We start from the raw sequence: 20,589 nt of genomic DNA on the forward strand, positions 1-20,589 counted from the left end.
TACAGCCATTCACTTTAGATCACATTGCTGGCATAAGCAATCTGGCATAGCCCAAGACCCCAGGTATACAAAAATATTTTTGCCAGGTAGGATATTTCAAGACTTAAGTATGTCCCAGGAGCTGGTCATGGGCCAGTTTTTCTTTGGAGTGTGCACCGTTTGAAAACCCCATACCTGCTGACTTAACCCTTTCATGCACAACAGTAAATATGACAGTTTTTAGTAATATATTCTGCCTCATCGTGTGTTAAGGAAATGAGATGGATACACTCAATGTGTAGAATCTTTAGCAAAATGTCAGAGCTCACAGAGAAGAGAAGCTGTATGATAGCACTGGATGTCTTAAAAGTTTATATTTTTTATGTAACCTAAATATCATATTTAAATGATCATATTTTTAAAAATAGGTGTAATGTGTCATTTTCAGGACATTGGAGTTGTCCTGAATGATGTTGCAGTGATGTATACAGGCCATTATATATCCTGTCATAACTTACAAAACTGTGTGGGAGAGAGTTTAAACTATAAACTATAATTCACACAGTGGCAATGCTCCAATATGTATTCATCAATTACAACAAATGTACCACACTAATGAAGGATTTGTTACTGTGGGAAACTGGGAAGGGTATGGAACGGGACATATGGGACTCTCCTACACTTTTTATGTAACATTTATGTAATCTATCTTTTTTTAAAAAATTCTATTCCCAGGAAAAGGGGAGGCACAGCTAAAAAAAAAAAAAAGTTTACTGTTTTAGGTCTACCCTCTTTCTCATCAGATAACAATGTGTATTTTGGGGTCTAATATCTTGAACTCTCTTTCATTGCTCTGTGAGTGACTCTTTATCCTTTTCTCTATGTTCCTCTCTAGTCTGAGTAGCATCATATGCTATTTGGGGGACAGATATGTGGTCCAAAATTGTGAGAGATGGCATTGCAGATCATTGGGCAAAGGGAAGATCCTATCATTTACGTTGCTGCAGCCATTGGTTATTGTTATGGAAAAAGAGGAAACTGGATCCCTATCACACATCATCAATCAGGATCAATTCTCAGTGGATCAAAGACTTAAATATGAAAGGGAAAACTTCCAAAACATTCACAATAAAATATATAAGCCCCTCTATGCACTCTGAAAAACAGATATATGAGAATATGTTATTTTGGGTAGGGAGAGGTTTTTTTAACAAAAAACAAAAAACACTTTAAAATACAATATGGATAAATTTGACTACATTTAAAATTACCAACTGTTCATTTCAAGAGAGTGAAACAAGGAGCCACAAATTTGGAAAAGATATTTACAACACATAAAAATGTTAGTGTATGGTATATACATAAAGAACAACTACAAGTTTTGTTTCTCAAAATAGGAAGCAGCCCAGTGAAGAAGGATGGTCTGATGATGAGCACTTGATACTGATGACTATGCTTATGAGCCTTTGTACCTGAAATTTCAACTAGGCCTACAGCTGCAGGGTGCCTCAGAATTACCTCCTGAGAGCCTCCATGGTGCTCAAATGTGGCCACTCTCTAAGCCAAACTCAGCATGTACATGCATTACCTTCCCCCCAGCATGAGACATGACTCCCAGAGATGAGCCTCCCTGGTGCAGAGGAATTACTACCAATCACTAACTGGTGATTCAACTCAAAAAAGACGTTGAATAAAAGGGGGAAATGGTAAAGACAAATGAGTTTATATGGCTAAGAGTCTTCAAAAAAGAGTCGGGAGGTCATCAGAGGGGTTGCACTTATGCACGCCTCAGGAGAATCCCAGAGACAGTCAAAGTTGATGCAACCCCAGGTACTGGTACTCTTGAGGGCTACAGAGACACATAGGTTCTACAGTCATGGCAGATGGCTCTGGAGTACAGTGCCTTGTCAGTGGGCCCTACTTTGGAATTTGTGTTCCTGAGAGTGATGGAATTGGACTCAGATGTGATCTTTCTATACATGCCTTTTCTGTCACTTTTACTGAACATGTAGTTGGCTTTGGGGTTGGTTTTTACACAGGAGACTTGAATCTCTGGACTGGTCATGTGCCAGCTGGGCCCTCAGGCTCAGCAGTTGCAACTCCTACTCTCCGGTTCATTGGACTTATCCAGGTCAGCTAACAAGGAGGTGAAAATGGACAACCACCATATCAGGGAACTGAGAGTGTCTACAACTCCAAGCAGGAGAATTGCATCCATCAACCATGTGTGATCCAAGCCCCCTCTCAATACAAAAGTGAAGTGGACATCACCATCCCAGGGTCCACAGGATGGAGGAATAAAATATGGATTAGAATGGACTTACTGGTATTCTACTATAGAACTATTGTGACTAGTGATGGAATTAACTGTAGCATTGATGTGGAGAAAGTGGTCACGGTAGTTGCTGAGGGCAGGGAAAGGGAAGAAGAGATGTGATGGGGCATTTTTGGGACTTGGAGTTTTCCTAAATGATATTGCAGGGACAAATGCTGGACATTATATATCCTATCATAACCCACTGAAAGTACTGGGGGAGAGTGTATATTACAATATAAACTATAATCCATGCAGTGCAGCAGTGCTCCAAAATGTATTCACAAAATGCAATAAATGTGCCACAATGATGAAAGAAGTTGATGTGGGAGGAGTGGGGGGGGTAGAGTGTGGGATATATGGGAATCTCTTATAATTTTTAATGTACCATTTTTTGTGATCTATGTATTTCCAAAAAACAATTTAAAATTTTAAAAAATAGGAAGCAAATGAATAAAAATGAATGTAGACTACAGTGAGGTAGCATTTTATACCCAAATAAATGGGCCAAAATTAAGAAATTAAATGTTAGCATAGATGTGGACTAAAGAGAACTCTCAGACACTGCTTATCTGAATGTAAATTTGTACCAATGTTTGGAAAAACAATTTGGTAAAATGGGAGGATTAAGACCCAGACACTGCAGTACACTAGCATTTTGAAAGAAGGAGCTCGGCCTCATTGATGGTGTCATGTGGGCTTCAGACCAGGAAAGCCACTGTTGGTGATGTAACAAACTTTACTGGAGTATGTGTATCTGAAAATGGGGCAACCAGATCCATGGGGAGTTACTTGAATCAAGAAAATGTTGGCAATATCAGTGACACATGTTTGGAGTTCCAAGCAGCTTCCAGTTCCACTTAGTCTTTTGGCCTAAGTTACACTGATGGCTTTAGCCCAAATAAAAGAAATCACCCCTGTGACAACATTAGCAATGTGTCCACATTAAAAAAAAAAATACTGTGTTCCTCTAATCTCCCTTGCCACCTCCCTGGGGGAAGCCATGTGACACATTTCTGGCCAGTGGAATAAACTGAAGGCTGGAAGGCCCATCTTTTCACCTCTTTCCCAGAACACATTATCTAGAGCTGTAGTAACCCTCTGGCTATCGTGAAGAAAAAGCCAAAAAAGAAATCACATAGGGGAATGGATATGGCTCAAGCAGTTAAGCGATTGCGTCCCACATGTGAGGTCCCAAGTTTTATTCCTGGTGCTGCTGAAAGGAAAAACAACAATGAGCAAAAACAACAAGCAGACAATGAGCACAATGAGCAAACAGATGAGGGAATCAGCTCAGAGGAAAAAAGCTAACTTTGGCAGGGAGCAGATGTAGGTCAGTGATTGAGTGCCTGCTTCCCATGTGAAAGGTCCTGGGTTCAATCCCCAGTATCTCCTAACAAGAAAAAGAAAAAGAAATTTCAGAGACTTCAGCTCTCATAGTCTTGAACCACTGGTCTAATGCCAGCATCAACCTACCTCTGAGCTCCTTGTTATGTAGAAAAAAGAATTAACTCATTTATTCCAGACTTGGCTTAGTTTACTTGCAGTGAAATCCAAAATTCACTGTGGATAAAACTACCTCTCAAATACCATCTCTCAAAAAAGTAGGTGACTGAGGCTAACCAAAGAAGAGCAAAGAGCCAAGGAAGCAGAGGGAGATGAAAAGAAAGTAACTTCAAGGCACTAATTCGAATTGTACCACAAAGAGCAAAAGAAAAGGAGCTATGCAGGCCACTGTCAGTCCAAGTTTCTCCAATGGTCAGGAAGGTAATAATTTGTGGGAGATGGTTGGATTTGAATCATCTCAAAGGCTCTCTTCCCATTGGCTTCCAATTATGGCACCTGCATATTCCTAATAATTGACCCCTGAAAGTTCCCACAGTCTCTGACCACCAAGAATCTTCTATCACTGGTCTGCACAGATCATTCCAGATTGAACCCCAAAGGCCTATTTGATCCTAGACTAACAAGAAAGCTCCATCTACTGGCCATTTCCCATTCCATTGATTGCTCAAACCCTCCCATCCACTGCCCTACTTCCAGCTACCTTAATTTCTGAATATAACAGGAACTTTGGGCCCCAGTCTTTTCCAGTCTTTTCATTGATGAGCTGCAGGTGAATGTAGATAGGGGCAAACTAATCCAGTAATGGGAGGGGGGGGGGAGGTTGCAATGATGGGAAGGTATGGAGGAAGGGGCGAGCACAAAGGGCACCTGTCTGGATTTTGAAGAAAGTATGTCAGGTGAAGGTGCTTCTTAACCTTGGTCTCCACAATGTCAGTGGAGGAGGAATTTAATTCAGCTGCTTCATGCGAAACTGCCCACAGGTCGGGGGTTTTCCTTTTTGATCATTCCATGATTTAGGCCTCTAACCCTCTGAATCTTGCTTTCACAGGTTGTGTAAAGGGAGTGGGTTTGGGGCTTTAGCTTGATATGTGGGAGTCACAGGATAGAACCTAGAGAGAAAAAAAATTAGCCACCCAACAATCCCACCCCACCTTTTTTTTAGTTTTGACTTCTGATTTCTGTGATTTCCCCCACCTTGCAGGTGAGAAAGCCCCAACTCTGACCTAGTATCTGCCCATATAGACAAGAAGACCCCTCCTTCAATGTTTACTCTGTAACCCCCACCTTTCTAGTGTCATCCCTTTTGCCTTATTCCTGACCCAGTTCCTATCCTCACCCCCATATCTTGTTTTCCCCAACCAGTGCCCTCTTGTACCACTTCGGCTTCTCCAAATCCTATACTGGTCTCTAAAGCTTTCTTCAGCCAAATACATTCCCAGAGTCTGCCCCTTCACCAGCCCCTCTCTTCTCAGGATAAAAGTTCTCTGTTCTATGGACATCTACACCTCCTTCAAGATGGCCATGCCTGTAGACACAAAAGAGACTCAATGGCTGTGGCCACTCATATTCTGTCTACTGGAGGGGAAAAGGACAGTGCTACATTGTTGGGAGTCAGGCACGTACTTAGTGTCACTGATGGCACTTGGGAGATGGAGGCTACAGAGCTTAAATGTCCTTGCGAAGAGGCTGAATTTTTGGTAAGGTACATCTTCAAAACTTGACTGCAATGTAAGTGTGACCATATTTCCTCCCAAGAGTTGGAATCCAGATCGCTGGTGGTTTGTCACGTGACTGGTGACAACCTTCTGCTCAAAGGTACTTCTGAGTGTGTGCATCAGAGGAGTTGGAGGGTTGCCAGGTGGCCTGTATTGGAGAGCAGCCAATGGAAGCCTGTCACCGGGACAGTAATCTGGGTGAAAGTAGAGATCCCTGTGGGGCTCAAGGTGGAGCGGTCTGTGGACATCAGTGATGAGGGTCTTTGGAGGTCAGTGAAGTGGGTCTTTGAAGTCAATGAAAGGGGGACTGTGAGAGTGATGGGTGTTTGTGCGTCAGTAATTGGGGCATCTGTAAGATCAGTGATTAGGGAGCCTGTGGAAATTCATAATTGGGTAAGTCTGTGGGTCATTGACTGGGTCCGTGGAATTAGTGATGGCATAGGGAATCTATGGGGTCAAAACTGGAAGTCTGGGGCATCAGTGATGAAAGTTTGTGAGATCCCTAATTAAAGTGTCTGTGAGACCCAGTAATTGGGGCTGCCTGTGGGGCCATTGATAGAACAACTGTGGGGTTAGTGATATGGGAGTCTTGGGGCTCAGTGATGGGGATCCATGCCCATCAGTAATGAGGGAGTGTGGGATATTCATAATATGGAGATTTGGGAGTCAAAATTTAGATTTGTGTGGGGGAGATATGGAATCACTGGAGGTACAGTGAGGCCTTGGGGTGGTCATTGTTGGGTGTGAGGGGTCCATGCTTATGGCTCTTGTTGATACAGGTCATTGAATTTCTGGGAGCCACAAGGTGGGTGTAAAATGTCAGAGCTCATGACTGGGGCAACCTGGGAATCAGTGTCTGTGACTGGTGAGCCATGGGAGTTGTTGCTTTGGGAATCCTATGGAGTCAGTGTTTGGGGCAACACTCTGTGGGGATTCTTGAGGAAGGGACTTCATGCAGTGATAATCCTCCAGCTCCCAAACAGCACTTCTAGTCAAGCAGCTGTTCAAACCTGTTCTCAAACACCTCTATTCAACTCTCCTTTCCTTTGATGGTCCCTACAAAAGTTAAAGTGCTTTGAATAATCAGAGCCTCAGGAAATCTAAATGACATGTCTAAGCATGTTTGCTTGTATATACAGAGAATACAATGCAATGAGATTGGTAGCACCCTCCTGACTGCTCTTTCTGCTTTTGCTCCCAGTTGCATGGATCATAGTCTACAGACAAACCATCTCCCTTGAGCTCTCAGAAGTGGCCATGTTTAGTGTCCCACTTAAAGTGAATTCACTCCTGGGCTTCCCAGGTGCAGAATAGATAAGTTAACTGAAGAGGAGGGGATCCCTGTTGTAGGAAACTGGCTTACTTATTTGTTGCTTCCTGTTATTGTAAAAGATGTTGCTAGTTGCTTCCTGCCATTGTAGAAGATGTTGCAAACTGCTTCCTGTAGCCAACAGCTGCTCATTAGCTTTCAAATAAATATGACATGGAAACTAAGGTTGAGGCTCTCAGTTTCAAAAGCTGTGAAGTCCCTTGGTCCCGTCTTTGTTTCCTCTCTTGTGTCTTTCTTTCTGTCCTTTAATTTCTTCAATTCTGTGTCACCTTCCCTTCATGCAGACCTATTGCTGAGCTGGTCTCAGCAGATCCGTAGGACCAAGAATTCTTTACTGAAGAAAACTATCAGGCACAGCCAGATGGGTCAATGGGTCACTGGACAGAGCAAAGGATGGAATTGCTTGCCTATTTCAGAAGAACCACACAAAAAATGGTCAAGATCCAGGTGAATTGTTGTGTCCACTTAATTATGCATTTGTTTGTTGATTGTTTACTTGGTTTCCCAATGGAAATAGATTTGTGGTGTATAACAATTCATGTAATTAAAGGAAAACATAAAAATACATGAAAATCATTCGAAGGGGGAAAAGTTACTAAGACTGTTACATCAAGAACAGGGCAGGGTTGGACAGGAATATGTAGGTCATGGAATCAGGAAAAGTGCTAAGAGTTGACACATAGAGAGATGCAGATCACATGGTCTCCAGAGTTACCAAAGTGGTCTGCATGCCCACTCCGCTAATCCCGGCAGCATAATCACAAAGTATGAGCACTTATGGTTTGCATTGTCTGTAAGAGGAAAGCAGACTGGTCCTCAGGGGAGAGAAATATTTCCTAGCCTTCAGTCTTTGATGTGGTATATAATGTCTTCAACAGCAACCCTCAAATAAATGCAGTAACAGGCTCTTTCCTTGAGGGTTTCTTCTAGCAGGCCACAGTCATAAAGCAGAGCAGAATCCTGTGAGACCCATTCTTCATAGAACCAACTTGACCCAAACACATATCTTTCTTATAGTCTGCTTTAATTCAGGTGTAAAGTCTAGAATACCTGGGAGAAAGATGGACTGCATAGTCTCCAAATCATCCTTCTTAAACATTTCTTGCACCTGGAATTTTGGTTCAGATATGGCAAATACATTCAGAGTCAAAAAGCCCTGGAATGGGGTTTCTGCAGAGCTTTCTTCATAATTTCATCACTGTAATCTCAGAGAATATAATGAGAATCCAATTCTTACCTGCTTTCTCTTATTGTACCTTTATTTTATTTTTAATTTTTTAGTAAATTTTTTATCTTTTTTTAAAGATACATAGAGCACACAAAATGTTACATTAAAAAATATAAGAGATTCCCATATATCCCACTCCCCATGTCTCTTTTTTTTTTTTAGTGAATGAACAGGTGAAGTATATTTACGACTGCATTTTTTTTTTAATTTGATCATTCATTTTTTTTTTTTACCGTTCCCATGTGTCTTTATTCTTATAATTAAACAGTGATTCATGAGTCTATAGAGACAAAACAGATTAGTGGTTTTCAGGGGTTGGGCAAAGGGACAAATGAGGAGTGACTGATAATGGGTATGGATTTCATTTTGGGGTGATCAATACATTCTAAAATTAGATAGTAGTGGTTTGTACAACTTTGTAAATGTACTATAAGCCTTCAATCGTACACTCGAAAAAGGTGAGACCAAGCACATTTGTAGTCTTAGGGTGGGGACCATAAAGACCAACCATATGATTAGGGGGTTGGGACTTAGAGCTAAATGATATCAGACTGATGTCTGAAACTTCTGGCGAGGTCAGAGGGCCTGGAGGCTGAATTCAGCCATGTGGGAATTGATTCTACCAACCACGCCTCCCTAATGAAACACAACATAAACTCTGGACACTGGAAGCTTGGGTGACCTGCCATGATTGATATGATTCAGTGATGTGCTGGGAAGGTGATGCATTCTGACTTTGTGTGAGGAGCACACAGAAACTTTGCATCTGAGACCCATCCAGACCTTGCCCTATGTGTCTCTTCTTTTGGCTGCTGCTTCTCTCTCTCTCTCTTTTTAATTGGTGAGGTTGTAAGTTTACAGAAACATCATGCAGAAAGTACAGGTTTCCTATATATCCCATCACATACTAACAGTTTTCCCTATTATTAACACTTTGCATTACTGTGGTAACTTTGTTACAATTGACAATATAAAATTTTTATAATTATATTATGAACTATAGTCCACAGTTTACACTAGGGTTCACTGTTTGTGTTTGTGGTGGTTTGAAGCTATACATAGCCCAGGAAAACATGTTCTTAGATCTAATCCACCCCTGTGGGTATAAACCCATTGTAAATAGGATTTTTGAGAAGGCTACATCAGTTAAGGTGTGGCCCTCAGGATGGAACTCAATTCTATTACTGTGTTCTTTTATAAACCGAATGAAGACAGAGAAAGAGGGAGCCCCTCAAGGGAGCAAGAAGCTAAAATCAATGGAACCCAGAAGAAAAGGGACAGTCCTGCCATGTGCCTTGCCATGTTGCAGAGGAACGAAGGATTTCCTGCAGCCAGGCTTTGAGAAGAAAACATTGCTTTGATGATGTCTTGATTAGGATATTCTCATAGTCTCAAACTGTAAGCTAATAAATTCCCATTGTTTAAAGCCAACCCATTTCATGGTATCTGCTTTAAGAGGCCTAGGATACTAACATGGTGTTATATAGTCATATGTTTTTGTTTTTGTTTTTGTTTTTCTTCTAATAGCATAAATACAACCTAAAATTTTCCATTTTAACTACTTGCAAATATACAATTGAGTGATGTTTATTGCATTCACAATATTGTGTTACCATCACCACTATCCGTTATAAAAAATTTTCTATAATGACTGAATACTATTCCATTGTATGTATATACCACATTTTGTTTATCCATTCATCGAAATCCATGAACATTTAGGTTGCTTCCATCTTTTGGCAATTGTGAATAATGCTTCTATGTACATCAGTGTGTGGCTTCTTATTTGTATCTATTTGCTATAATAAAATGATAAGTATAGCACTTTCATTGAGTCCTGTGAGTTGTTCCAGTGAATTTTTGAACCTGGGTGGAAATCCTCAGATTTGTAGCCAGTTGATAAGAACTCCTGGGGCACTTGTGGCTGATGTCTGAATTTTTAGTCAGCCAATTCCATTTGTCACTTGCAGAACAAGAAAGTAAGTGAATGCACAATGCCAGGATATTTTATTTTTAAGAATTCTTTTTCCCACAAAGAACAATACAAAACCAGATATATGAAAGGCAGATATATATCACATATGGTTGAAATGATCAGAATACGTCCCCATTCATCTTTTCCATATCACCTTATGCTATGATTCCCAAACAGAAGAGGAATGTCTTATTACAGGGCTCACTGTCTTTGAAGGATAATACTTTGAATTCACCTGGGAGGGGTGGCAGCTGCTGGGCCTTGCTTAGAAAGACCTGTACCAGGATGTGATGTTGGAGAACTATAGCAACCTGGTATCAATGGGCAAGGACAACTCCCCTGTGTTACACATAGGACTCCCAGTCAGTTGTCTCTGTCACTGAGTAACAAATCACACCTTATATCAGAGAATGCCTACTGGTGATAAACCCTTTGGGTAGACTAACTGTGGGAACACCTTCAATTAGAAGATCAATCCTTCTTAACTATCAGAGAATTCATACAGGAGAGAAACATCATGGATGCAGTGAATGTGGGAAAGCCCTTACCAGAAAGTCACAGTTCTTTACACAGCAGAGAATCTATTGTATTGAAAGCAGAGGTAGTTTACTGCAACTACAAAATCACTTTGGTGACTTAGAAGAGTGTCCACTCATTTCCGCAAACAAATTTTTGAATGGACAGCTAAAGGGGTTGATTAGATTGAGTACCATCCCAATATCCAATGATCAAATATTATCACCTCCCCAAATGCATCTTTTTGAATGTTCTCATTCTTTTACCAAACTATGAAACTCTAATGATCAGAGTTGCATATATTCACAAAATTCATCCATTTTAATGTAAAGATAGATTTCTATTGCCTGAAAAAGTCTGCTAGTAGAAAAGTTTCAATCCGCATAGACATATAATTCACTCTGCTGTGGCTAGAAAATGATTTTTCTATTTGTCATATACCCTAAAACAAGCTGTTTTGGGAAGCAGATGTGGCTCAAGTGATTGAGCTCCCACCTACCACATGAGAGGTCCCTGTTAGATTCTTGGTGCCTCCTAAGGAAGTCATCAAGCTGGTGTGATAGGCAGGTGTGGCAAGTTGACATAAGAGACATGAGCAGAGGTTCATAGTGCCCCCTAAAGAGGACAAGCAAGACAGTGAGCTGACTCAACAGGCAGGTGCAGCAAGCTGACACAAGATGATGTAATAAGAGACACAAGAAGAAAAGCACAATGAAAGATACAAATGAAGCAGGGAGCAGACAGAGGTGGCTCAAGCAATTGGGCACCTCCCTCCTATGGGAAAAAGAATTTAGATTGCATTTGAACTTTGTATGACCTGTTCCTTATTGTAAATGTTGCACCTGTTCTATTGTAGTTGTTGCAGTTGTTCCCTATTATTGTAGATGATGTTGAAGTTCAGGTAGCAAACAGGTGCTTGGTAGTTTCCAATAAATATGATGTGGAAACTAGGGTTGAGGCTCTCAGTTCCAGACGCTGTGAGTCCCCTGGTCCCATCTTTATTTCCTTTCTTGTGTCTCTCTTTCTGACTTTTATTTCTTAAGTTCTGCATTGCCTTCCCTTCAAGTCAACCTATCGCTGAGCTGATCTCACCACCCTCCTATGTTGGAGGTCCTGGGTTCAGTTCCTGGTGCCTCCTAGAGAAATAAGGAAGACAGAGACACAGCTAGTGAAATAACAAGGGGATGGGGAGGAATAAATAAATCTCTTAAAAATTGGGCAAAAGATTAAAACAACAACAACAACAAAACAAGCTGTTTTTCCCTACCATGAGTAGACAGGCAAGAGAGAAGATAGAACCATATTGTGAAGATCCTGGCAGCTGGGGACTGCAGCCCTTTTTTTTTTTAACAGATGAATTTTATTACAACTTTATTTATTTATTTAAAGATTTATTTATTTACTTATTTCTCTCCCCTTCCCCCCAGCCCTAGTTGTCTGTTCTCTGTGTCTATTTGCTGAGTCTTCTTTGACTGCTTCTATTGTTGTCAGTGGCACGGGAATCTGTATTTCTTTTTGCTGCGTCATCTTGTGTGTCAGCTCTCCGTGTGTGCAGCACCATTCATGGGCAGGCTTTCTTTCGCGTTGGGCGGCTCTCCTTATGGGACCCACTCCTTGCGCGTGGGGCTCCCCTACGCGGCAGGGCACTCCTTGCGTGCATCAGCACTGCGCATGGGCCAGCTGCACACAGGTCAAGGAGGCCCGGAGTTTGAACTGCGGACCTCCCATGTGGTAGACGGACACCCTAACCACTGGGCCAAGTCCACCGCCTTATTACAACTTTAAAATGTCACAAATAGGTCTGGCATCTTGTTTCCATTGCTGCACAACGCTTAAATCTTATTCATCAGCCTGCTGAACTGTTCCTTTTTTCAGAAACATAAGATGCCATCCAACCTTCTTCTTATATCCTTGTTTTAACTGTTTTTAACTGTTGTGGCTTGCAGAATCAAAGCAACTGAATTTGATACAAGTTCAATGCCATTTCCTTCATGAATTAACTCATCTTTCTGAGCTTGAGATACTGAACAAGCAACACCTGGCCTCATCTGAACCCTGCGGATGTATTCTTCACCCAAGAAATTCTGGAGACTCACTTCTGAATAACAATATTGATAGGAAAGTCCTCATCGTAATGGAAGCCCAATGTACCCAACCCCACACACATATTCTGTTCACGACTACAGAGTTGTGCGAACTGTAGCCAGTTCCTTTCTATTTCCTCACCATTTGCCAACCAGAAGCCTCTTTTTCTTCCAAAGTAGACTGAGATTGACGTCCCTCCACACGGTCCTCTGGGGTCCTTCACAAAAACTGTGCATCCTTTTAGTGTAATGTCGACATTTTCTGGTTGCTGAGAATGGTCTTCATTCTCTTGCAGATGCCGCAGAGACAACTGCAGCCTTCTAACCAAGCAAGAGGTAAAGGGCAAAGGGTTCTGGGGGTTTGAATTTGTGGCTTTCCCAATCCCTAAGTCTCCTTCCTTACATCCAGCTGTGGTCTATCTGGAGGCAGATTTCCTTTTCTTTAAGGACAAAAAGGAAAACTACACTCTGTAAAACCAGTCATTAAAAGCCGTAGATATATATGAAACAAAATCTAGTCTCATCACTCGACCCCTTTCGCCAGCTACAATCTGGAGCCCGCCCCCTGCCGGTTCCTGTCTTCCCTGCCCAGGAAACCCATTCTTGTCCCGCCCCGACAGCGCCACCGTGACGGCTGCACCAGTAGTGAAGTTGCCAGCTCCTACTCAGTACCACCCGCCACGGCCATGCTGATCGTGGGTCGATGGGCCATCAGTGGCGTTACCCAGCACGCAAATACCTCTAGCTACAGCTGTGTGTGTGTGTCTGTGTTTGGGTTGAGATGACCCGGCAAAGTCTGTGTGTCTGTGTGTGTGAAAAGTGTGGGTGTGTCTGTTGAGGTTGAGATGACCCGGAAAAGGTCGACCTCCTGCCCAGTTTAAACGCTGTACGGAATATTTGTAAAAAATGGCTTCCTCTGAGCGAAGCGTTTTATCGGGCGCGGCCATGTTATCCCACAAATGCCCGTACAGCATTATCCGGGTATCTGGAAGGATGCCTGTGACCGTTGACAAAAGCTACTGAGTCTGCGTCTCCATAGAGACGGGGCGAGGGTATCTGCACGCAGATGTACCTGAGCCCTCTGAATGCTCTGTTAAATTTAGGTTCTGTTTCTAAACGCTGTTAGGGAGTCCTGTGAAGTCCGTTATTGTCAGAAAGCTCATGCTTTTCAGTGATTGGGAGCGAGGAGTAAAGGGAGTGACTGGCCACCTGGGGATCAGTGCCTGGGGAGTCTTTGAGAGTTCAGTGATGTTAGGGGGGCGGTTGCTTTGAGGGGGCATTGATGGGAAGGCCTGTGAAGGGTTGGGTTGGTGATTTGCCCACTAATTTAAAAAATATGTATTAGCCACCTTCCTGTCAGGCGGAGCATGAGCAGCTGTGGATGTGGCGATGCTGGGACTGAGATGAAAAGGAAGAAAGTTGACGATAGCTGGTTAATTACAATCGCTTCTACTCAACCGTGACAGTCTCACACTTCAGCCCAGGAAAGGGAGACTAGGCCAGCGTACTGTGCGCCTTTAAAAATGGCCTCTTCTAGTGGAAAGAGGTGAAGGCGGTGAGGCCATTTACCCTAAGTGGGTCCTGCTGCAAAATCCCCACATCTGGAAAGAAGCCTTGGGGCTCTTGGTAGCTGACACTGAGTCTGTGCTTCTCCAGAGGCGGGTTGGGTCCCAGGACGCTATTGCATCTAGTTGAAGGTGCAGTGAGGAGTGTTCATGGTAGGATCATTTTCATGTTCTGGAGTTAGATTGGGTTACGAAGACCTTTAAGGGCCACTGTTGTCAGACCAAGCGTGAGTTTCTGTGATTGGAGGGTCTGTAGGAATCAGTTACTGCTTTTGGGGGGAGAAGTAAGGTTGGTTATCAGGTTTATGGGGATCAGGGTTTGAGAAATCTTCTATAGTGAAGCTGGCTAGTAAGATAGGAAATCAATAGATGGATCTGGCAGAGAGCCCACGTGGACATCAGTAAGCTCAAGATGACTGCTGGAAGACCCTCCCCCCCACAAGATTCTACCATGCAGAACAAGATTTCCTCCCAGAAGCCTGGAGAAACTCCAGATAGTCTCCAGGGGTCTTATTGGGCCCTCCTGGGGGATTGATGGGTGGGGTAATCAATCAAAACAGCAAATACCTGGAACTCCTCTCCTGCCATTAGCGAAGGGTGGAATAATTCATTAATTTAAAAGCACCTGCCAAGCTCTTTTGCTCTCTTGCCTTCACTCTGTCCCGGGGCCAGTCCTGCCCTGTTCCTTCCTCCCCTGGTCTGCTCTCTCCCCTTTGGACCCTGATTCTGACCATCTTTCCCCCCTGCATGGATCAACATGCAAGTAAAACCTGGGCATTTGTAATCTATAATGGAAACTGTAGTCTGTAGATCAGCCTGCTTTATCACTTTTCAGCCCATGTAAGGGTAAGGCCACATTGGGAAAATAGGAATAGAACTACATTAGGAAATAGGAATTGTAAGTGCCTTCGGATAAATAACTTAGGGCTGCTCCCAAGAAGAGTGCCAATAAATAACTTAGGGCTGCTCCGAAGAAGAGTGCCAATAAATAACATGGGGTTGCTCACAAGAAAGGGCTTTTAAAAAAGAAAAAAATAGATACACTATCTTCAGCTAACTGCAGTATTCCACTTCTGTGCCTGCTTGCTTTCTCGATTACTAGTAAACCCCCGCCCACCTCCTGAAAGTCTATAAAAACACCTCTTCCTTTAGACTTGGGACTGCTTTCTCCTCTGTGTAGGATGAGGCAGTTGCCACGTGGCTAATAAAGCTCTCAATTGGAACTTTATTCAAAGTTTGAGTCTGGTCAATATCACTGGTCTATAACATTTGGAGGCCCAAGCGAGATTGATCGGCAACATCGCCCACTCCAGTGGGGTTGATCTCCTCAGACTCAGGGAGACGGGTATGTCCTGGGGATGGACCGACAGTCTAGGGGAAGGCCTCGGAGAGAAGTTCCTCTGCCCCTGATGCCGCCCGGCCCTGGAACTCGTCTTCACCTAAATTCTATCTGGAGAGCGTCAGGAGTTCCTGGGCCCAGGATCAGCAAATGGGACGTCCCTAGGTGAGTCTGTTTTCTGGAAAACTTCTGCAGAGTCTGTGGACTGTGAGGAAGTGGATCTGCTGGACCCAGCAAATAGATCCCACCCACTGGTCAGAGCGAGACGTTGCTCTTGACCTCAGTTCAGGTTGTCTGGTTTGTCTCTTCATCTGTCTTAATTGTTTGTCTTTTTGTATTTCTGTTCTGTGTAATTTGTGAAAAATTATGAGTCAGTTGTAAACTGTATGTTTCTGCTAATGTGTTGTAATTATTTTATGTTTGTCTGTTTGTTCAACATCAGTGTGTATTTTGATACCTCCAGATGGTGATATAAATTAATAAAGATTTTTTAAAAAGAGCTCTATTCAAATGGCCAAATATTAAATAAGCACTTATATTAATACATAAGTTTGAATGTTAATAAGATCTCTACAATGATAAAAATTGTAAGTCTTGATTTAAAAAATTATTATAAGTCTTTAAAAAAATAGTTTTTTCCTAGATTGAAATGAATATTTTTCTTCACAGGATAAAATGAAGGATGTAAAACTTAAATGAATATTAAAGAAGGTTAAAGGTTTGTGGGAATGCTGACTGAAATTTAATACGTTTTTTTCTAAAAAGTGTGTTTTGTCCTAAAATAGGATGGCTAATTTTCATAAACTCTTGGAACTCAAATGTATGTGTCAAGTTGTAGAAGGTATTGTGGTAACTTTAAGTAAGGGAATGTGTTCTGTGAAGGTAAAATTTGTCTTAAATTTATAAATAATTATAAAAAGTTTAATGAAGCATTGTTTAAATTAAGGTATTTAAATGGTTAATTCCAAAAAGTCTTTATTAAACAAAACCTGAATTGATAATACTACTAATAAAAAGTAATTTTATAACAGGAAAACTTGTTGGTAGCCAGCCTCCCCTGCCAACTTGCTTCTAAAAGACTTTCTGGTATTACATGCTACTAAGTATTTAAAGTGAAGAAAAGTTCATTATTTTAACAAGCTTGTTTAGTGTTGATGGCAATTATATGTTGTAAGAAGTTTGCCTGGTAACTTAGTATGTGGGATATATGGAATGTGTTTTTATTGTTAAGGAAACAGGAGATGATTTTGTCCTAAGATAAAATGAATGATTATTGGGAAAGAGTAGAGTATGGGACAAAACCTGAATGAATACTGAAAGTGTAGAAAGTTTGTTGAAGAGAAATTTTTATGGTTAAAATTGAGTAAGATTTGATAAGTCTGTCTATAAAGTTTTAAAAGGTTTAGCATCAAGAAGTATACTGATGCAAAGTTAAAAGTTTTGTTCTTTCTCAGTCTCTCAAGTCATTAGTCTCTTTTAGTAAAAATTTCCTGAATAATCAATATACAAAGAAAGTCTTTTATCAAAATAGCTTCTTGTGTTTTAACCTCATCATTTCCTCAGTGTTTGAAGAAGAAAGGGCCTTATCTCTTTTAAAAGAACAATGTTCTAGAAATCAAATCCTGAAAAATAGCTTTTTATTTCAAACTAACTGCAAGAGATTTGTTCTTTTACCTTAAAAGAAAAATTAAAGTAATAGTTAAGTTCATTTAATATGTTATAAGTCAAATGAAAGGTGTTTAAAGGTGTTATAAAATTAACAGGTTTAAAAATTTAATAAAAACTGTAACTAAGAGTTAAAATCATTTATAAATGCATTTATATTATAAAACAGTGGAAAAATAATAACTGAAATTATAACTGAGTAAATTTAGCCTGAAACTATTATTGTAAGTATAAACTCTAAACTAACCTTTCCTTCGTTTATGGTTGCGTCAAGCCTGACCTCACCCCTTGTCTTTGCCTATGGTTATTTCATGATAGCTTCTGCCCCCACAGTCCAGAAAAAAGCTGGAACATCCCTGTCTCCTGTCCTGGTATTAGTAACCCTGCTTTCTCTCATGAATCCAAGTGTAAACTAAATTGCTGCCTGGTGGAATTCTTAGCCCTTGGGTTTAAATGATCACTGGAGTTTTATTATCTCCAAGGACTGGGGGGAAAAAAGAAGGAAATCTCCTGCCTTAACTAGCAGTGTTCCTAAGAGTGGCAATTCATGAGAGAAACCAGTCTGTCTCCCTGAGGCTTCAAATAGCCTAGGTAAATATACATAGAATTAATCTTGTTGCTTATCCAAAATTCTGCTAAATTCAAAGTAAAATATAAAGTTCTGAAACAAAATGATGCTAAAGCATTGGGAACATTTTAGTTACAAGCCATTAGTAAAAAACAAAATTCTTGGGCAAAACTGCACAGTCATAGTGCAAATTAAAAAAGTTTCAAGAGTCTGAAATGCTTTGCAGTCACACTTTTTTTAAATTAAAAAATGGAAGTTTTAAGTCACTAAATTTATGTTTTTGTGTCAAACTGTTCATGTCTGCCTATTTACTCAAATTGTTGAGGTTAAATATGCAGTTATATAAGTAATATATATTTCTGGAAGCCAAATTAAGCTAAACAGTATATAAAATAATGCAAATTATAAGTAACATCAATGAGTTGTGTTTCTGTGTCTAACTCTTATTTGTGTCTGCCTGTTTGCTCAGTGTATGTCTTCATACATCAGGATGATAGTATCAAATTAACAAGTGAGAATTCTTAAAAGAGCTCTATTCAAATTGTTAAAAATTAAATATGCAGTTATATATGTGAATAAATATTCTTAGAACCCAAATTAAACTAAGCAGGATAAAAAAGTCTTATAAAAATCTAATTATAAGAACTATTGAAAAAGAGCCTCCTCTCTGCAAGAGTTTTAAGGGCAGGACTAGGTGTAGCATATTAAACCTATCTACTAGGCTGGAGAATTAAAAATCAATTTGCCCTGTAATTTCCCAGTTTAAACCTTTTAACAGCCATAAAATAAGAGTAATTAATAGCTCTGTTAACAAATTTCTGTAAGTAAATGTTGGAGATTTGGACCCAAAGGGTATTGGGAATGAAAGAAAGAGAAAAAGGGGGGAGGGAAAAAAAAAAAGAACTAAGAGCTAGAATCAGGGGGTCTGTGAGTAATGACTCCTCAGACAACTTTATTTTCTACATGTGGCATTATATATACTCAAACTATCGAGATAACAAGCAGTGTAACTACACATTAACAAGACTCATAAATTAAAGACCTTATCTCAAAGTACAAAAATTCAGTATTCCTTTCAAACTACAAAGTGTGTTTACTCGTATTTCTCCCTGCCCCAGACAGCTCTATCCTGTTAACTAGAAAGGCTTAATTGCTGCATTCCTATGTTACAAGCATAGCCATGAAAACAGCATGTCTCCCTTTGTGAGACCACCATGCCTTAGTTTCTAACAAGTAAAAAAGTCCATAAAAACTATGAAAAAAGTATGCTTTTGAAAATTATTCATTTTCATAACTTAAACAAAGAAAAAAAAATTTAGCTTCCTGTAAAGAAAAAAGAACATTCCTTGCATAAACTATAGTAGTTTCAATTTTGTTTAGCTTAAGTGTAATCTCCCTCAGTTTATGAAATGCCCATTAAATAAAGTGGCATTGTATGTACAGGATCTTTTGAATAATAAAAATTACAAATTTACGTTGATAAAATTAAGCTAAAGAAAAAAGATTGTGGATGTACTCTCTTAAATAAGTAAAGTGAATTTCTTCAGTTAGTAATTGTAATTTAATAAGTTTATTAAAACAAAGTAACTGGTCAGTGTGGTTATAGTCAATTATAAAAAGTTTGTAGAGCATCTTCTGGGCTAAAAATGTTTAAATAGTTCTAGTTCTAAAAGTCATTGTTAACTAAAAACTTGAATTAATATTAGTTGCAAAAAATAACTTCGTGGTAATAAAACCTGTCTGAAGGCCACCACAAAGTGCATATTTAAATAAATGGTAATAAAAAATTATTTGCTTCTGTTGAGAATCTTCTGTTTTCATTTTAACAATGAAAAATAGTTTTTTCCCTCTATTACTAAAGTAAAATACCTACTATTATCTTCATGGTAAAATTGTATAAGTAAACAGTCATTTGATATATGATGTGTGACCTTAAATTGTTTAAAATATATATAAAAACAAGGAATAAACTTTAACATTGTTAAACTCTTTTGTGCATTCAAACCAGTCCTTGAATACATTACAGGTTGCCTTTCCATTTGAGTTATTGGCTAGGCTGGTCACTGACCCCTCAATTAGAAATATTTGCTATATCAGCCTCTGGTTTTGCTCCTGAAGTCAATGGAAACTTTGTTGCAGTTTCAAGATCCTGCAGCAGCCAATGATGACTCGGTACAGCCAAGTGTACAATGAATATTTCTTCCAGACTAGCACTGTTCCATAGTGTCAGAGAGCACTATGCACCAGGCTGGTAGAATACTGGAAACTCTCTCTAGAATCAACGATGCTGTGACTTGTTCACTGTGAAGAACATGCTAAGTGGAGCCATGATACCAGGATACTGTAAGTAAAACTTAAACACAATTGGCATTATGGCCTGCTCCCATGAAGAGATAACATGTAAAGTATTACAATCCTGAAATTTAAAACTATTAATTGCAACTTGGAATCCTAATACATTACTTAATATTAAAGTGCTGTACTTTTATCCTGTACTAAATATATGCCTAATAATTATAACGTTATCTTTTCTATTCTGGATCAAGTACAAAAGTATAGTAAACATGTTAAATTCCTGATAACTTTATTTTCTAAATAATTAATAAGCCTGTCTATAAAATAAAGTAGCAGTCTCAGCCAGGCTCAGTCAACTTACTATTCTACTGTACTCTACTGTGTAGCAAAAATACAGCTTGCTTGCCAATAATGAGTCACCTATTGAACAGTCAAAATTACCAGAAATTGTACAATTAAAACCAAAATGTAAAAACCTTTATTCTGTAGTTCTGATCACTCCCACAGCTAAACCTAAAAAAAAATTTCAACTTGGTGTACTAATCCTGAATGAAACCAATTGCCCAAAAGGTGCCAGCTCACCAAGAGCATCTGACAAAGCACATGAGTGCCAATCATTAAACAGCTTGAAATGTGTCTTCAAACAAAGCTAAATATCTATTGCAATTT

At 40.0% G+C, this 20,589-nt stretch overlaps 1 long non-coding RNA gene across 1 annotated transcript in view; it reads right to left on the bottom strand.

Moving 5' to 3' along the window:
- LOC131274219 (uncharacterized) overlaps positions 1–20,589 on the bottom strand; it is a 92,740-nt gene that overhangs the window by 1,622 nt on the left and 70,529 nt on the right. The window lies entirely within an intron of this gene.

The sequence above is a fragment of the Dasypus novemcinctus genome, chromosome 18, assembly GCF_030445035.2.
Source record: "Dasypus novemcinctus isolate mDasNov1 chromosome 18, mDasNov1.1.hap2, whole genome shotgun sequence".
Classification (NCBI taxonomy): domain Eukaryota; kingdom Metazoa; phylum Chordata; class Mammalia; order Cingulata; family Dasypodidae; genus Dasypus; species Dasypus novemcinctus.